Raw genomic sequence first — 17229 nt, forward strand, 5'->3', positions numbered from 1 at the left:
CATATCCATTTACACCTTTACTTCTGCCACTCTCCCAACACATACACACTCGCGTCTCTCCTTCTTCCATACACACATGCCCACTCACTTTCACACCAATGAACACTTGCACTCAGCTCTCTTCTTCCTACACAAATACACACACTCACTCAGACATGCTCATTCATTCTCTCTTCCCTCCTTTCAAAACACACTAGCAACAGCAGACTCTAAGTTGGGCTTCTGGAGCAGCAGCAGCCTCTTCCTTCTCCTCTTGTGCTGCGGAAATGGACGCTGCCTGTTTATTACTCCTTGTTTGATGCTTGGGTAGGAAATCGCAATGTTGATTGGCCAAGGCAAACAGGATGGGGCGGGAAAGTGGCTGGATACAAGAAATAGGCTGTGCAGGACAGGAAAATTGGTTCTTACCTGCTAATTTTCGTTCCTGTAGTACCACGGATCAGTCCAGACAGTGGGTAGAGCCTCCTGTCCAGCAGAGGGAGACAGAGAAAAAACTGAAAAGGTATCCTATATCAGGACAGTACTCACACTGCATCCCTTCAGTATAATCGATATCAAAGCAGCCAAAATAGCATAGAGAACCAGGATAAGATAAAGCAAGTAAACAACTGTAACTATCAAAATGAAACAAGAAATTCAAACGTATGAAAAATGCTCTTACACAGTTTTCAATATAAAGCAGATATCTCCGGTGCCTTACAATTCGGATGAACTTCCAGTGTCTTAAAGCTCAAATAGGAAGTAGAGAATCCCAAAAAGAACCTGTGAAAGAGAAACTCTGAGCGGACGTAGCAGTGTAGGTGTAGTCAGGGCAGGAGTCTGGACTGATCCATGGTACTACAGGAACAAAATTTAGCAGGTAAGAACCAATTTTCCTTTCCCTGTACGTACCCGGATCAGTCCAGACAGTGGGATGTACCAAAGCTTCCCTAAACAGGGTGGGACAGAGACAGTCCCGCTCGAAGTGCCTGTCTGCCGAAAGAGCCAAAGACTGGCGCCTGAACATCGAGGTGATGACGACACGCAAAGGTATGTAGGGATTTCCAAGTAGCTGCTCTGCAGATTTTTTGCGGCGAGACTGGCCAACTCTCTGCCCAAGAAGTAGCCTGAAAACGTAAAGAGTAAGCTTTTAAGCCCTCCGGAACCGACCAGCCCCAACAAATATACGCTGACGCAATAGCCTCTTTTAGCCAGCGAGCGATATTAGCTTTAGAAGCCTTATTCCCCTTAATCGGCCCACTCCATAAGACAAAGAGATGATCAGAGCCTCGAAAATTATTCATCACCTGCAAATATTGCAGTAGGACCCTCTTCACATCAAGACGCCGTAGATCCTAACAGGCGTGTTCGCAGTGTCCTCTGAAGAAAAAGCAGGGAGCTCCACTGACTGATTTACATGAAAGGAGGACACAACCTTTGGCAGGAAGGATAGGACATTTGGAGGGAAACACCTGAATCAGAAAAGCGAAGGAAAGGCTCCCTACAAAGACAGGGCTTGGAGCTCGGACACTCTTCTGGCTGAGGAAATAAGAGTATAAACACAAAAGGTAACGCCAAACACAATCACTTATAATTGTCACCATTTGCCAACTCAATTGTATATTCAAAATGATTTCTTAATGAAGTCCGACAAACGGATTAATTTTTTTGAGAGAAAACAGGACTGCATCAGCATTGACACGCATTGCATTAAAATGCATTGCATTGACAAAAATTTTTTTCGCATGGGAGGGGACTTTCTATCAACAAATTTGCGGTACGGCCATGGGGGCCACGATGGCCCCTGATATAGCCAATTTGTTTATAGGCCATTTTGAGGATGAATGGATATATGTGAATAATCCTCTCAGTATATTTCAATGTGGAGAAGGTACATTGATGATATTCTCCTGTTTTGGACTGGACCAGTGGAGATTTTTCAAGATTTCGTGGTATGGCTTAATAATTGCAATAAACATTTGAGGTTCACAGCAAATATCCACACAACTCAGATTGATTTTTTGGACATTCACATTTCAAAAACATCAATTGGTTTTGAAACCACCCTTTTTAAGAAACCAGTAGCAAGCAACACCCTGCTACATTTTTCAAGTGCCCATCCGAGGTCATTAAAAGAGAGTTTACCTACCAGCAAGTTTTTTAGGCTGAGGCGTCTATGCACCACACTGTCGAAATTCCAACACCAAGTGAAAGATTTATGGACGAGGTTTCTCTATAGAGGATATCCATCCAAATGTATCAAGAAGGCATACATGAGGGCAAAGTATACAGATCGAGATTGGCTTTTTCTGCCGCGAGTTGATGACAAGGATGACACATTAACTTGTATATTGCCCTATTCTTCAATGGCATAAAAAATGAAGCGCATTATCTCCCACAATCGGAATATACTGCAACTACACACAGAATTTCAACATATTCCAAGATTTACATATACATGTGGTGCTAATCTAAAGGATCAGTTGGTACATTCCGACTCTTCAGTACGTGACATGTCTCATCACTCAGGATTTCATACGAAGTGTGGCTCTTGCACTGTTTGCCACATCATGATTTTGACTTCGTTATTACATTTTTCCAGATTGAACAAGAATGTGATCTTGTATCACAATACAGATTGTATAATGTATATGACCCCTGATGATAAACAATATCCTGTAATTTATGTTATGTGGGTAAAACAAAAAGGTAACTGAAGACACGGTTGATCGAACACCGTTCATGTATTAACATGCACAGAATCACTGCTCCTTTAGTCACCCATTGTTTAGAATTCTCACATACCTTTGATGATTTGAGAGCCTGTATGCTTGAACAGTTAATTCCATCTTGGCGGGGTGGAGATTTTGATAAAAGATTACTTCAAGCAGAACAACGATGGATTCACCGTTTGGACACAGTTCACCTGCGGGGCCTTAATAATATTCTGGAGTACAACGTGTTTCTATGATGAGACTTACTGTTGATTTTGGCGTTTCCTTATTCGCAAATTTTTTCCGATGGTTTTTTGCCCTCCTTGTGCTTACAGTTTACGTTCTCTGTAAGCGTCCTGTTTCTATGGCAATTGTAAACGTCCTCTGACGTCATTACGTCCGCAAAAGAGCGGTTTAATGTGGTCTCTAGCCCGGCGTTGTTGAATGGGATTTCATCGAGACTTGATGTCCTGCTATGAACAGGTGGCTACACCGTTGCCAGATAAGTATATTTTGAATTTCGTTCTCTTTTTCATCCAGCACCAATGGATCTCGTTTTTCCTTTCTAGATATCTCATTAAGAGTATTTGACTCCTGAAGAAGCAGCAGAAAGGCTGCGAAACACGGCCGCTGTCGAGTCAGCATTTAACATATATTGAACATAAATGACTTAAATGCATATGTCTTATGTGAAACAGACCATACTGTGAGACATTGAAAGGACAATGATAATCCATCCTGCTAGAGAATAGTGCTTGAGGCTATCGCACTGCTGGACTATGTAATTTAAATATCTTTGAGAGTATGATGTGAACATATAAATTGCACAGACTAACACACAAATTGAGCAACACCGGACGGTGTGATTTCAATACACAGGCTGCAAATGATTGAAAAGACCGGACGGCTCGGTGTGGCTTTACTGAGCACGTCGACAATGGCTTGCTGATGCAGTCCTGTTTTCTCTCAAAAAATTAATCCGTTTGTCGGACTTCATTAAGAAATCATTTTGAATATACAATTGAGTTGGCAAATGGTGACAATTATAAGTGATTGTGTTTGGCGTTACCTTTTTTGTTTATACTACTAAGATAAGACAGAACATAAGAACATAAGAAAATGCCATACTGGGTCAGACCAAGGGTCCATCAAGCCCAGCATCCTGTTTCCAACAGTGGCCAATCCAGGCCATAAGAACCTGGCAAGTACCCAAAAACTAAGTCTATTCCATGTAACCATTGCTAATGGCAGTGGCTATTCTCTAAGTGAACTTAATAGCAGGTAATGGACTTCTCCTCCAAGAACTTATCCAATCCTTTTTTAAACACAGCTATACTAACTGCACGAACCACATTCTCTGGCAACAAATTCCAGAGTTTAATTGTGCGTTGAGTAAAAAAGAACTTTCTCCGATTAGTTTTAAATGTGCCCCATGCTAACTTCATGGAGTGTCCCCTAGTCTTTCTACTATCCGAAAGAGTAAATAACAGATTCACATCTACCCGTTCTAGACCTCTCATGATTTTAAACACCTCTATCATATCCCCCCTCAGTCGTCTCTTCTCCAAGCTGAAAAGTCCTAACCTCTTTAGTCTTTCCTCATAGGGGAGTTGTTCCATTCCCCTTATCATTTTGGTAGCCCTTGTCCATCGCAATTATATCTTTTTTGAGATGCGGTGACCAGAATTGTACACAGTATTCAAGGTGCGGTCTCACCATGGAGCGATACAGAGGCATTATGACATTTTCCGTTTTATTCATCATTCCTTTTCTAATAATTCCCAACATTCTGTTTGCTTTTTTGACTGCCGCAGCACACTGAACCGACGATTTCAATGTGTTATCCACTATGACACCTAGATCTCTTTCTTGGGTTGTAGCACCTAATATGGAACCCAACATCGTGTAATTATAGCATGGGTTATTTTTCCCTATATGCATCACCTTGCACTTATCCACATTAAATTTCATCTGCCATTTGGATGCCCAATTTTCCAGTCTCACAAGGTCTTCCTGCAATTTATCACAATCTGCTTGTGATTTAACTACTCTGAACAATTTTGTGTCATCTGCAAATTTGATTATCTCACTCATCGTATTTCTTTCCAGATCATTTATAAATATATTGAACAGTAAGGGTCCCAATACAGATCCCTGAGGCACTCCCACTGTCCACTCCCTTCCACTGAGAAAATTGCCCATTTAATCCTACTCTCTGTTTCCTGTCTTTTTGCCAGTTTGCAATCCACGAAAGGACATCGCCACCTATCCCATGACTTTTTACTTTTCCTAGAAGCCTCTCATGAGGAACTTTGTCAAACGCCTTCTGAAAATCCAAGTATACTATATCTACCGGTTCACCTTTATCCACATGTTTATTAACTCCTTCAAAAAAGTGAAGCAGATTTGTGAGGCAAGACTTGCCCTGGGTAAAGCCATGCTGACTTTGTTCCATTAAACCATGTCTTTCTATATGTTCTGTGATTTTGATGTTTAGAACACTTTCCACTATTTTTCCTGGCACTGAAGTCAGGCTAACCGGTCTGTAGTTTCCCGGATCGCCCCTGGAGCCCATTTTAAATATTGGGGTTACATTTGCTATCCTCCAGTCTTCAGGTACAATGGATGATTTTAATGATAGGTTACAAATTTTTACTAATAGGTCTGAAATTTCATTTTTTAGTTCCTTCAGAACTCTGGGGTGTATACCATCCGGTCCAGGTGATTTACTACTCTTCAGTTTGTCAATCAGGCCTACCACATCTTCTAGGTTCACCGTGATTTGATTCAGTCCATCTGAATCATTACCCATGAAAACCTTCTCCATTACGGGTACCTCCCCAACATCCTCTTCAGTAAACACCGAAGCAAAGAAATCATTTAATCTTTCCGCGATGGCCTTATCTTCTCTAAGTGCCCCTTTAACCCCTCGATCATCTAACGGTCCAACTGACTCCCTCACAGGCTTTCTGCTTCGGATATATTTAAAAAGTTTTTGCCTCTACAGCCAACTTCTTTTCAAATTCTCTCTTAGCCTGTCTTATCAATGTCTTACATTTAACTTGCCAATGTTTATGCTTTATCCTATTTTCTTCTGTTGGATCCTTCTTCCAATTTTTGAATGAAGATCTTTTGGCTAAAATAGCTTCTTTCACCTCCCCTTTTAACCATGCCGGTAATCGTTTTGCCTTCTTTCCACCTTTCTTAATGTGTGGAATACATCTGGACTGTGCTTCTAGAATGGTATTTTTTTAACAATGACCACGCCTCTTGGACATTTTTTACTTTTGTAGCTGCTCCTTTCAGTTTTTTTCTAACAATTTTTCTCATTTTATCAAAGTTTCCCTTTTGAAAGTTTAGCACGAGAGCCTTGGATTTGCACACTGTTCCTTTTCCAGTCATTAAATCAAATTTGATCATATTATGATCACTATTGCCAAGCGGCCCCCACCACCGTTACCTCTCTCACCAAGTCCTGTGCTCCACTGAGAATTAGATCTAAAATTGCTCCCTCTCTCGTCGGTTCCTGAACCAATTGCTCCATAAAGCTATCATTTATTCCATCCAGGAACGTTATCTCTCTAGCGTGACCCGATGATACATTTACCCAGTCTATATTGGGGTAATTGAAGTCTCCCATTATTACTGCACTACCAATTTGGTTAGCTTCCCTAATTTCTCTTAGCATTTCACTGTCCATCTCACCATCTTGACCAGGTGGACGGTAGTATACCCCTATCACTGTAGTCTTCCCTGATACACAAGGGATTTCTACCCATAAAGATTCAATTTTGTATTTAGTCTCATGCAGGATGTTTATCCTGTTGGACTCTATGCCATCCCGGACATAAAGCGCCACACCTCCTCCCGACTGCTCCTCTCTGTCATTGCGATATAATTTGTACCCCGGTATAGCACAAGAAAATTATTACTTACCTGCTAATTTTCGTTCCTGTAGTACCATGGATCAGTCCAGACAGTGGGTTATGTCCCCAATCCAGCAGATGGAGTCAGCACAAGCTTTGAGGGGGCGTATCCATATATACTACTACCCCCTCTGCAGGAGTTCAGTATCGAGTATATCAAAGCCAGAGTAGAAACCCCCGAAGGATCAAGTTTGTGGAAACAGATAATGAAAACAATTGTAACCGCAACAAGTAACTGCAAACATCCTACCAACTTGTAGGGAGCTGTGAAAAACAGCGAAAAGAAACGACTGTGAAGACACAGAACACTGCGAGCAAGAAGTAGCGCAGAGCTGAGCAGGATCAAGAACCCAAACGCGGTGGGCGTCTGGACTGATCCATGGTACTACAGGAACGAAAATTAGCAGGTAAGTAATAATTTTCTTTTCCCTGTACGTACCTGGATCAGTCCAGACAGTGGGATGTACCCAAGCTTCCCTAAATCGGGTGGGGTCCTGCGAGGCCTGCTCGGAGAACCTGCTCGCCAAAGTGTCCAGAGACTGAAGAGGCGAGGTGCCGCCTGAGAACGTGTAGAATGCGCTACGATTCCGGGTGGGGGAGTCCGACCCGCCCCAATGTAGGAAGCAGCAATGCCGGCCTTCAGCCATCTGGCAATGGTAGTCTTCGAGGCCTGAGACCCCTTCTTAGGACCGGCCCAGAGTACGAAGAGATGGTCAGAGGTCCGGAACTCATTTGTAGCCTCCAGATAGAGGCGCAGAGTGCGCTTGACATTCAAGAGACGGAGAGACTTCGGCTCTGAGGAAGAGAAGGATGGCAACTCCACCGTCTGGTTCACATGGAATGCAGAAACCACCTTCGGAAGGAAGGAGGGAACGGTGCGAAGCGAAACTCCAGAGTCGGAGAAACGGAGATAGGGCTCTCTACACGACAGAGCCTGCAGCTCCGAGATGCGTCTAGCGGAACAGATGGCCACAAGAAATACAGTCTTGAGAGTGAGATCCTTTATCGTTGCGCTGCGCAGCAGCTCAAACGGTGGTCCCGACAGGGAGCGAAGCACAAGGTTAAGACTCCAGGATGGACAAGGGTCCCGTAACGGAGGACGCATATGCTTGCCACCCTTGAGAAAACGAGCAATGTCAGGATACTGTAGAAGAGAGCCCCCATCGCTCAACAGCGAACCAAGGGCGGCCACCTGAACCCGTAGTGAATTATAGGCGAGCCCTTTTTCCACCCCCGCCTGTAGAAACTGAAGGATCTGAGGTACAGAAGCCTTAGCGGGTCTCGTGGCCTGGCTGGTACACCACAGCTCGAACACCTTCCAGACTCGAACATAGGCCGCCGATGTCGATGTCTTTCGTGCCCGCAATAGCGTGGATACTACCGCCTCCGGGTAGCCCCGACGCCGGAGGCGGCGCCTCTCAAAAGCCAGGCCGCAAGACAGAAGAGTTCTGCCTGCTCGAAAAATACCGGGCCCTGATGTAGGAGCTGGGGGAGGTGCCCCAGCCTGATTGGCCCGTCGATCACCAGCTGTAGCAGGTCCGCAAACCTGGGTCGCCTGGGCCATTCTGGGGCGATGAAAACCACGGTCCCCTGATGGCTTTCTATTCTGCGGAGCATCCTGCCCACCAGGGGCCATGGTGGAAAAGCATAGAGCAGAAGATGTGGCGGTCACGGGAGGACCAGGGCATCCACTCCCTCCGCGCTGCGCTCTCTCCGACGACTGAAGAAGCGTGGAGCCTTGGCGTTGAGAGCGGACGCCATCAGATCCAAGTGGGGGGCCCCCCACCGATGGACGAGAAGTTGCATCGCTTTGTCGGAGAGAGACCACTCTCCGGGGTCCAGCAGTTGACGACTGAGGAAGTCCGCCTGGACGTTGTCCACACCGGCGATGTGCGAGGCCGCTAGCCGGACGAGATGACGCTCCGCCCATTGCATCAGCAGCGCCGCCTCGAGCGCGGGCTGCGCGTGCCTCCTTGTCGGTTGATGTAGGCCACGGTGGTAGCATTGTCCGATAGGATTCTGACTTCCCGGTTCCGAAGAAGCGGGAGGAAATGTCGCAGAGCTAGCCGGACCGCTCTGGTTTCCAGACGGTTGATTGACCACTTCGCCTCCACCGTGGACCACATCCCCTGCGTGGCGCTTCGATCGCAGACTGCACCCCAGCCTGCTAGACTGGCATCGGTGGTCACCACCACCCAATTTGGCAGATCGAGGGACACGCCACGGGCCAGGTTCGGCGGATCCAACCACCAGCCCAGACTGTCCCTGGCATTCTGCGGGAGTGGGAGAATCATCTGGTAGTCCTGCGATACTGGTTTCCAACGGGAGAGGAGTGCCCACTGTAAGGTCCTGAGGTGCGCGAAAGCCCAAGGTACAAGGTCGATGGTGGACCCCATCACTCCCAGGAGTTGCAGGTAGTCCCAGGAGGTGGGCTCTGGTAACGCAGAGAACCGTCGTGTGTGATCCCGCAAGGATTGAGCTTTGTTCTGGCGCAGAAAAACTTTGCCCAGTAGGGTGTCGAAGGTCGCCCCCCAAAAAAACCCAAGCGTTGCGAGGGCATGAGGGAGCTCTTGGAGAAGTTCACTACCCATCCCAGGGAATGTAGAAACCGTACTACTCGAGTCACCGCTGAGCGTCCATGATCGAATGACTTCGCCCGGAGGAGCCAATCGTCCAGATAAGGATGAACCAGGATGCCCTCCTTCCGGAGAGCTGCCGCCACGACTACCATGATCTTGGTGAAGGTGCGCGGCGCCGTCGCCAATCCGAACGAGAGAGCCGTGAACTGAAAATGCTGGTCCAGAATTTTGAAACGAAGGAAACGGTGGTGGTCCGGGCGGATGGGAATGTGCAGGTAGGCCTCTGTTAAGTCCAGGGAGGCGAGGAACTCCCCCTGATGCACCACCGCAATCACTGACCGGAGCGTTTCCATGCGGAACCGAACGACTCGAAGGGATTTGTTGACTTCCTTGAGGTCTAGGATAGGCCGGAAGGAACCGTCCTTCTTTGGTACGACGAAATAGATGGAATAGTGGCCCTGAGCCCACCTCTCCGAAGGGCACGAGCACAATAGCGCCTATCTCCCGGAGTCTGTCCAGAGTCAGCTGCACTGCTCCTCTCTTGAGGTCCAAGCCACAGGGGGAAAAGATGAACCTTCCCTGCGGGGGGGCGGACAAATTCCAATGCGTAGCCGTGTTTTATGGTATCCAGGACCCACTGGTCCGAGGTGATCCGTGCCCACTCCGCGTAGAAATACGTTAGTCGGTCCCCAATCTTGGGGACAGGGGAGTGGGCGAGACTGGCATCATTGTGAAGACTTGGTATAGGGGTTCCCGGTTCCGGGAGTAGTGTGTGCGGGCAGACGCCCGCGAAAGGAGCGCGACCAGGGCTGAGACCTGGGGGCGGATGACCAGGAGCCCGCCTGTCTGTATCCCCTGTAGCGCCGTTGCGCTCTGGCTCTGGTCTGAGAAGAAGAAAATGCTCTGGATGGTCGAAACCTATCCTCCGGCAGCCGATGAACAGCGTTCTCCCCCAGGGACTTGATGATCTGGTCCAAATCCTCCCCGAAGAGGAACTTGCCCCTGAAGGCAAGAGAGCCCAGACTCGACTTAGAGGACGTATCAGCCGCCGAATTGCATAGCCACAGTAGTCGTCGTGCTGCCACTACCGAAACCATGGATCTTGCGAGGACCCGAAAAAGGTCGTACGAGGCGTCCGCCCCATACGTCACTGCGGCTTCTAGCCGATCTGCCTGGGCAGCCTCATCGGATGGCAGGTTCTGAGACGTGAGGAGTTGTTGCACCCAAAGGAGACTAGCCCGCTGGGCAAGCGAACTGCACATCACCGCCCGCATACCCAGAGCGGAGACCTCGAAAACCCGCTTAAGGAAAACTTCCAACTTACGATCCTGTGTGTCCGCAACGCCGCACCTCCCGTCACTGGGATAGTCGTCCTCTTCGTGACCGCCGACACTGCGGAGTCCACCTTTGGGACCTTGATGAGGTCCAGAAAATCTTCGGGGAGCGGGTATGGCTTTTCCATAGCCCGGCTGCTCTTCAGGGAGGCCTCCGGGGTGTCCCATTCCCTGGTGAGAAGTTGTAAAAACGAGTCATGAATGGGAAAAGCCCGAGCCCTCAGCCGGAGTGCCGCCAGGACAGGATCTCCCTTCCTTGAAGAAGTGACGACAGCGGGAGCTACTGGGGCAGGCGGGTCTGGTGGCGGGTCCAAATCTAATTCTTGGATGATCTGCGGGATGAGGTCGTCCAGCTCTTCCCTCTGGAAGAGGCGTAGGGTACGCGGATCATCCCCCTCCTGCGTGCCGTCCCCTTGTCCCCCGTCCGAGAGGTCAAGTCCATGTCCCGCTGGGTCTGGCACCGCCCCCACTGCCGCGGGCGTGGATCGGACCCGGGTAGGAAGGCGGGAGGCCCCCACTCCCGGAGGGTCGGGGGGGGGGGGGCCGGCGTCGAGGGCGACATCCGAGGGATCTTAGGAGGGAGGGGTCCCACAGGTGCTTCCAGCCCCTGCAGATAAGCGGTATGCATGAGCAGGATAAACTCCGGAGAGAACCCCGGCCTGCTCGGGTGCGCTTCGGGGGCGGCGTGGTTCCTGCTCCCTGGCTCTGGGTGCTTGGTTCCTGCGGCGTGGTTCCTGCTCCCTGGCTCTGGGTGCTTGGTTCCTGCACCAAAATCGGGGGAACACCCCCGCTGGTAGAGTCCTCCAGGGATCCGTTCTCCCTCGTGGCCTCCAGGGATCCGTTCCCCCTCGTGGCCTGCGCCTCAGGGCGCTCAGAATGTAAAATGGCCGCCGTTCCCGCCAAAAATGGCGGAGTGGCCGGCCCGCGCCGCCCGGGCAAAAAAGAGAAATCAGTCAGGGACTGTGAGGTACCTTCCCCCCCGGGGAGGCATCGTGCACAGATGCCCTCCCGGGAAATCCGGGACCCCGGGTCTCCGCAGGCCGCACAGCGGGATGGCCGCGGCATCGGGATCGCTGTAGGAGAAAAGAAAAAGCCACGGGGGGGGGCCACGCGCACAAAAGCGCCGCTGCGGGGGGGCCTGGTCGGCCCGCACTGCCCGCTGTCCGAAAATAGAGGAGGGTGCCGCGGGGGGGCCTTCCCGGCCACACGACCCGCCCCAGACATCTTTCCCTAAATGGCTCAGCAGCCCATGAGGAGCTGTAAAATGGCCGCGGGTGAGGGAGTAAAGAGCGAAGAGGCCGGCTCCACCGGCTTTCGCGGGCACCGGGGGCTGAGCTGTGAAGGAAAAAACTACAAAGGAAAAAAACAAACTTACCCCTGGCTGCAACGAGAAATAAACAGCAAGGCCGCAGAGAAGAGACAAGGAAGATAAGCCACTCCCCAGAAGTTGAAAGAACTCTGCCTTTTTTTTTTTTTTTTTTTAAACTTAATACAAACTTGATACAAACTTGATCCACAGAAAAAGACACAACAAGCCATAATCAAGCTAGAAAGTGAAGAAAAAGGAAAAGGAGGGGAAGCCTGATTCCCCTACTCGCATCTGCTGGAGTCAGAAGATACTGAACTCCTGCAGAGGGGGTAGTAGTATATATGGATACGCCCCCTCAAAGCTTGTGCTGACTCCATCTGCTGGATTGGGGACATAACCCACTGTCTGGACTGATCCAGGTACGTACAGGGAATGTCCCATTGGTTATCCTCTTTCCACCATGTCTCTGAGATGCCAATTAAGTCTATGTCATCATTTACTGCTATACATTCTAATTCTCCCATCTTACTTCTTAGACTTCTGGCATTAGCATACAAACATTTCAAAGTTTGTTTTTTGTTTGTATTTTTATTCTGCTTTTTAATTGATAGGGATAAGTTAGAATTTTTTAGCTCAGGTGAGTTTTTAGTTACAGGCACTTGGACTACTTTTCTAATTATTGGAACCTCACTGTCGGGATGCCCTAATTCTAATGCATCATTAGTATCCTTTAAAGATACATCTCTCCGAACCATGCGCTGCTGAGCGACTGTCGGCTTTCCCCTTTGTTCTAGTTTAAAAGCTGCTCTATCTCCTTTTTAAAGGTTAGCGCCAGCAGTCTGGTTCCACCCTGGTTAAGGTGGAGCCCATCCCTTCGGAAGAGACTCCCCCTTTCCCAAAAGGTTCCCCAGTTCCTAACAAAACTGAATCCCTCTTCCTTGCACCATCGTCTCATCCACGCATTGAGACTCCGGAGCTCTGCCTGCCTCTGGTGACCTGCGCGTGGAACAGGGAGCATTTCAGAGAATGCTACCCTGGAGGTTCTGGATTTAATCTTTCTACCTAAGAGCCTAAATTTGGCTTCCAGAACCTCCCTCCCACATTTTCCTATGTCGTTGGTGCCCACGTGTACCACGACAGCCGGCTCTCCTCCCCAGCACTGTCTAAAATCCTATCTAGGTGACGCGTGAGGTCCGCCACCTTCGCACCAGGTAGGCATGTTACCAGGCGATCCTCACGCCCCCCCGCCACCCAGCTATCTACATTCCTAATAATCGAATCACTAACTATGACGGCCGACCTAACCCTTCCCTCCTGGGCAGTAGGCCTTGGGGAGATATCCTCAGTGCGAAAGGACAATGCATCACCTAGAGAGCAGGTCCTTGCTACAGGATCCTTTCCTGCTACACCTGGTTGGTGCTCTCCCATTATGAGACCTTCTTCCTCCAAGACAGCACCAGGGCTGCCAGTCTGAAGTTGGGACTGGACTACTATGTCCCTGAAGGTCTCATCTATATACCTCTCTGTCTCCCTCAGCTCCTCCAGGTCTGCCACTCTAGCCTCCAGAGATCGGACTCGTTCTCTGAGAGCCAGGAGCTCTTTGCATCGCATGCACATGTACAACTTCTCACCGGTGGGTAAAAAATCATACATGTGACACTCAATGCAAAAGACTGGGAAGCCCCCCTCTTGCTGCTGGACTGCTGCCTTCATCTCAATTTTGATCAGTTCCTAGTTAAGATTTAGGTTGCTATGGGAGTAGGAATGTGTCTAAGTTCCTTTAAATGTATTAGTGAATTCACTATAGGTCTGGGATGAGCTTGGGGTGGGTGGGCGAGGGGTGGGAGGGTTGGGAATTACAGTCTAACTTTAGTTAGTCAGCCTGAGTGACTCACAGCTCCCTTGATTAACAAATGTTGTTCCCTATTCAAACCTAATCACACTACCTCAACACCTTTTTCCAAGGTGAGTAACTGAGCTGAACTATTCAACTTTTTTACTTTGGTATATACTGCTCCTAGCTTATTTCTAGCTTCTGGCTACTTTTTTGTGGGGTTTTTTTTTTTTTGTGGTTTTTTTGTTTTTGTTTTTCAATACAATGCACTCAGTTATTATTAAATAAAACACTTAGCTCTTTAAAAGTCTGGAGGACACTTTAATAGTCAGGCAGACTTTTAAAAAATAAACACACTACCTACTGCTACCTTATTGACTAACTAAATACAAACAGTCTAACTTGTTTATTCACTGCCAACCTACCTCTACCTTATTGACTGACTAAAAATACAAACAGTCTAACTTGTGTATTCACTGCCTATCTACTGCTACCTTATTGACTGACTATTTAAAAATGCAAACAGTCTAACTTGTTTATTCACTGCCTGACTATTAAAGGCACAAACACACAAACACACTAAATAATATTCCCAAATAGTTAACTTTGCCCCAATACTTTTAAAAAAGTCAATGTCAATGTCCCAAGCAAAAACTTACTGATTCCTTTCAGCCACCAGCAAGGTGATCCTCTCCTCTCTTTGTGAGTTATAAATGAGGAAATAAGAGACTAGAAAGATAGTCTTAAGGGTCAGATCCTTAAGTGTGGCTCGCCGAAGGAGTTCGAAGGGCACCTCACAAAGAACACAGAGAACCAAGTTAAGGCTCCATGACGGACAAGTAGCCCGGACAGGCGGGTTCAAGTGCTTAGCCCCCCTCTGTGGAACCGAATGACATCCGGATGGGTAGCCAACGCGTAACCATCGACCTGCCTAAGGAGGGAAATGAGCAGTGAAACCTATACCCACAAGGTATTGAAAGACAAACCTTTGGAGAGACCATTCTGCAGGAAGGAAAGAACCTGGGACACCGAGCCTTACTTGCCGGAACTCCGGACTCAGTGCACATAGTCTCAAACACTCTCCATACCTGAATGTAAGCCAGAGAGGTAGAAGTCTTATGGGCCTGCAACAGAGTGGAGATAACCTCCTCCTTACAGCTCTTCTTCCTTAGTTGCCGCCGCTCAAAAGCCAGGTCGCTAGACACGTAATCGAAAAATACTGAACCCTGTCGGAGCAGGTTTGGCAGATGGCCGAGGCGGAGAGGACCATACGTAGCAAAGTTCACCAGATCCGCAAACCACGGTCTCTGAGGCCACTCCGGCGTCACGAGGATGACCGGCCCCCTGTGGAGTTCTATTCTTTTGAGTACCTTTCCCCACCAGAGGCCAAGGTGGGAACACGTAAAGGAGGACATCGTGAGGCCAGGGTAGGACCAGTGTATCCACTCCTTCTGAGCAGTGCTTCCTTCTGCGGCTGAAGAATCTGGGGGCCTTTGCATTGCTCAGAGTAGTCATCAGGTCTAAGTGAGGGACCCCCCCACTTGTGCACGATCAAATCTATCGCCTCTCCGGGGTCTAGATGCTGACTCAGGAAGTCAGCTTGAGTGCTCTCCTTCCCCGCAATGTGGGAGGCCACTAGTCGTTCCAGATGGCACTCTGCCCAGGCTAGCAGCTTGCTGGCTTCCAGGGCAACCGGACAACTCCTGGTGCCCCCCTGGTGCTTGATGTAAGCTACCATGGTGGAATTGTTGGAGAGGACTCGCACAGCTTTGCGATGGATCAAGGGCAGAAAAGTCTTGAGAGCCAGATGGACCACTCAGGTCTCCAGACGATTGATGTGCCACTGAGACTAGATTGGGGTCCATCATCCCTGGGTAGACTGATTTTGACACACCACTTCCCAGCTGGAGAGGCTAGCATCCATTGTCATAACAATCCACTGATGTGTCTGCAAGGGCATCCCCTTCAACAGGTGGGCGAGAGAGAGCCACCACTGCATGCTGCTGATGGTAACATCAGAAAGTGGTAAGGGTGTCTGAAACTCCTCAGACTGGCTTCCAGCAGGATAGCAAAACTTTCTGCAAAGGACACATATGCGCAAAGGCCCAGGGAACCAAATCTATAGTTGAAGCCATAGTGCCCAGAACCTGAAGATAATCCCAAGCCATAGGGACCATGAGAGATAATAGATGTTGGACTTTACCCATGAGCTCGAGTGTACGGGCCTCGGGTAACAAAACTTTGCCCACACGAGTGTCGAAGCGTGCTTCTAAGAATTTGAGGACCTGAGAGGACTTGAGGTTGCTCTTTGAGAAATTGACTATCCACCCGAGAGAGGTGAGAACCGACAAGACCCGGTTGACCGCTATCACGCACAGGTCCTCCGACTTTGCCCGAATGAGCTAGTTGTCCAGGTACGGGTGGACTAGGACTCCCTCCCACCATGATCTTAGTAATTGTGCGTGGCACGGTGGCGAGCCTGAATGGGCGTGCTCGAAACTGAAAATGTCGTCCCAGGATGTTGAGACTAAGAAATCTCTGGTGTTCCTGGTGGATCGGGGTGTGAAGGTGAGCCTCCATCAGGTCGAGAGAGGCAAGGAACTCCCCTGTCCGAACTGTCGCTATGACCGCCTTCTTCAGGGTCTCCATCCGAAAATGTGGAACCTTGAGGGCATTGTTGACTCTCTTGAGGTCCAGGATCGATCGAAAGGAGCCATCCTTTTTGGGGATGACGAAGTAGATGGAATACTGGCTGGATCCCTGTTCCTGGAGAGGGATTGGGACTATGGCACCGAGCACTTGAAGCCTGTCAAGAATCTGGCACACCGCTGAGCGCTTCCGAGTTCCGCAGGGAGAGATCAAGTAGAAGTCCGGGAGATCCCAAGCAAACTCTAACGCGTAGCCTCTTTCGATTACTTCAAGGACCCACCGATTCGAAGTAATTTTGGCTCATTCCTCGAGAAATAGGGACAGCCAACCACCTAAGTCTGGAACGAAAGAATGGGCCAGCCATAATCTCATTGTGAGGACTTTGCGGCGGTGCCTTGATGGGTACCGTGTCAGAAGGGCCATCTGCCCTGAAAGGAGTGAGACCATGCTGGAGACCTAGTGGAGGTGTTTCGTTAAAAAGCTCCACGCGGCTTGTTGTATCTGCGCTGCCCCCGGAAATGAGAGCGTGACGGAAAAAAAGGATCTGGACTGCTTAGGGCGGTCCTCTGGTAGCTTATGAACCTTGTGGTCACCCAAGGATTTTATAAGCTGGTCCAGGTCCTCGCCAAAAAGTAACTTACCCTTGAAGGGTAGAGTGCCCAACTGCGATTTAGAAGAGGAGTCTGCAGCCCAATCACCTAGCTGACACCACTGAGACCATAGCTCTGGCTTGCACCCTGAATTGTTGAACCCACCTGAGGCTTGCCCGCTGCATGAGACTGCTACAGACTGTGGAGATCGAACCCCGAGCTCCACCAGGACTGCAGCAATGATGGGTTCCAACTCCTCCTTCTGGGCCACCACCCTCCAAAGAAGCCTGTTTCCTTTGCTCCTCATCCATGCCC

The sequence above is a fragment of the Rhinatrema bivittatum genome, chromosome 5 (assembly GCF_901001135.1).
Source record: "Rhinatrema bivittatum chromosome 5, aRhiBiv1.1, whole genome shotgun sequence".
Taxonomy (NCBI): Eukaryota; Metazoa; Chordata; class Amphibia; order Gymnophiona; family Rhinatrematidae; genus Rhinatrema; species Rhinatrema bivittatum.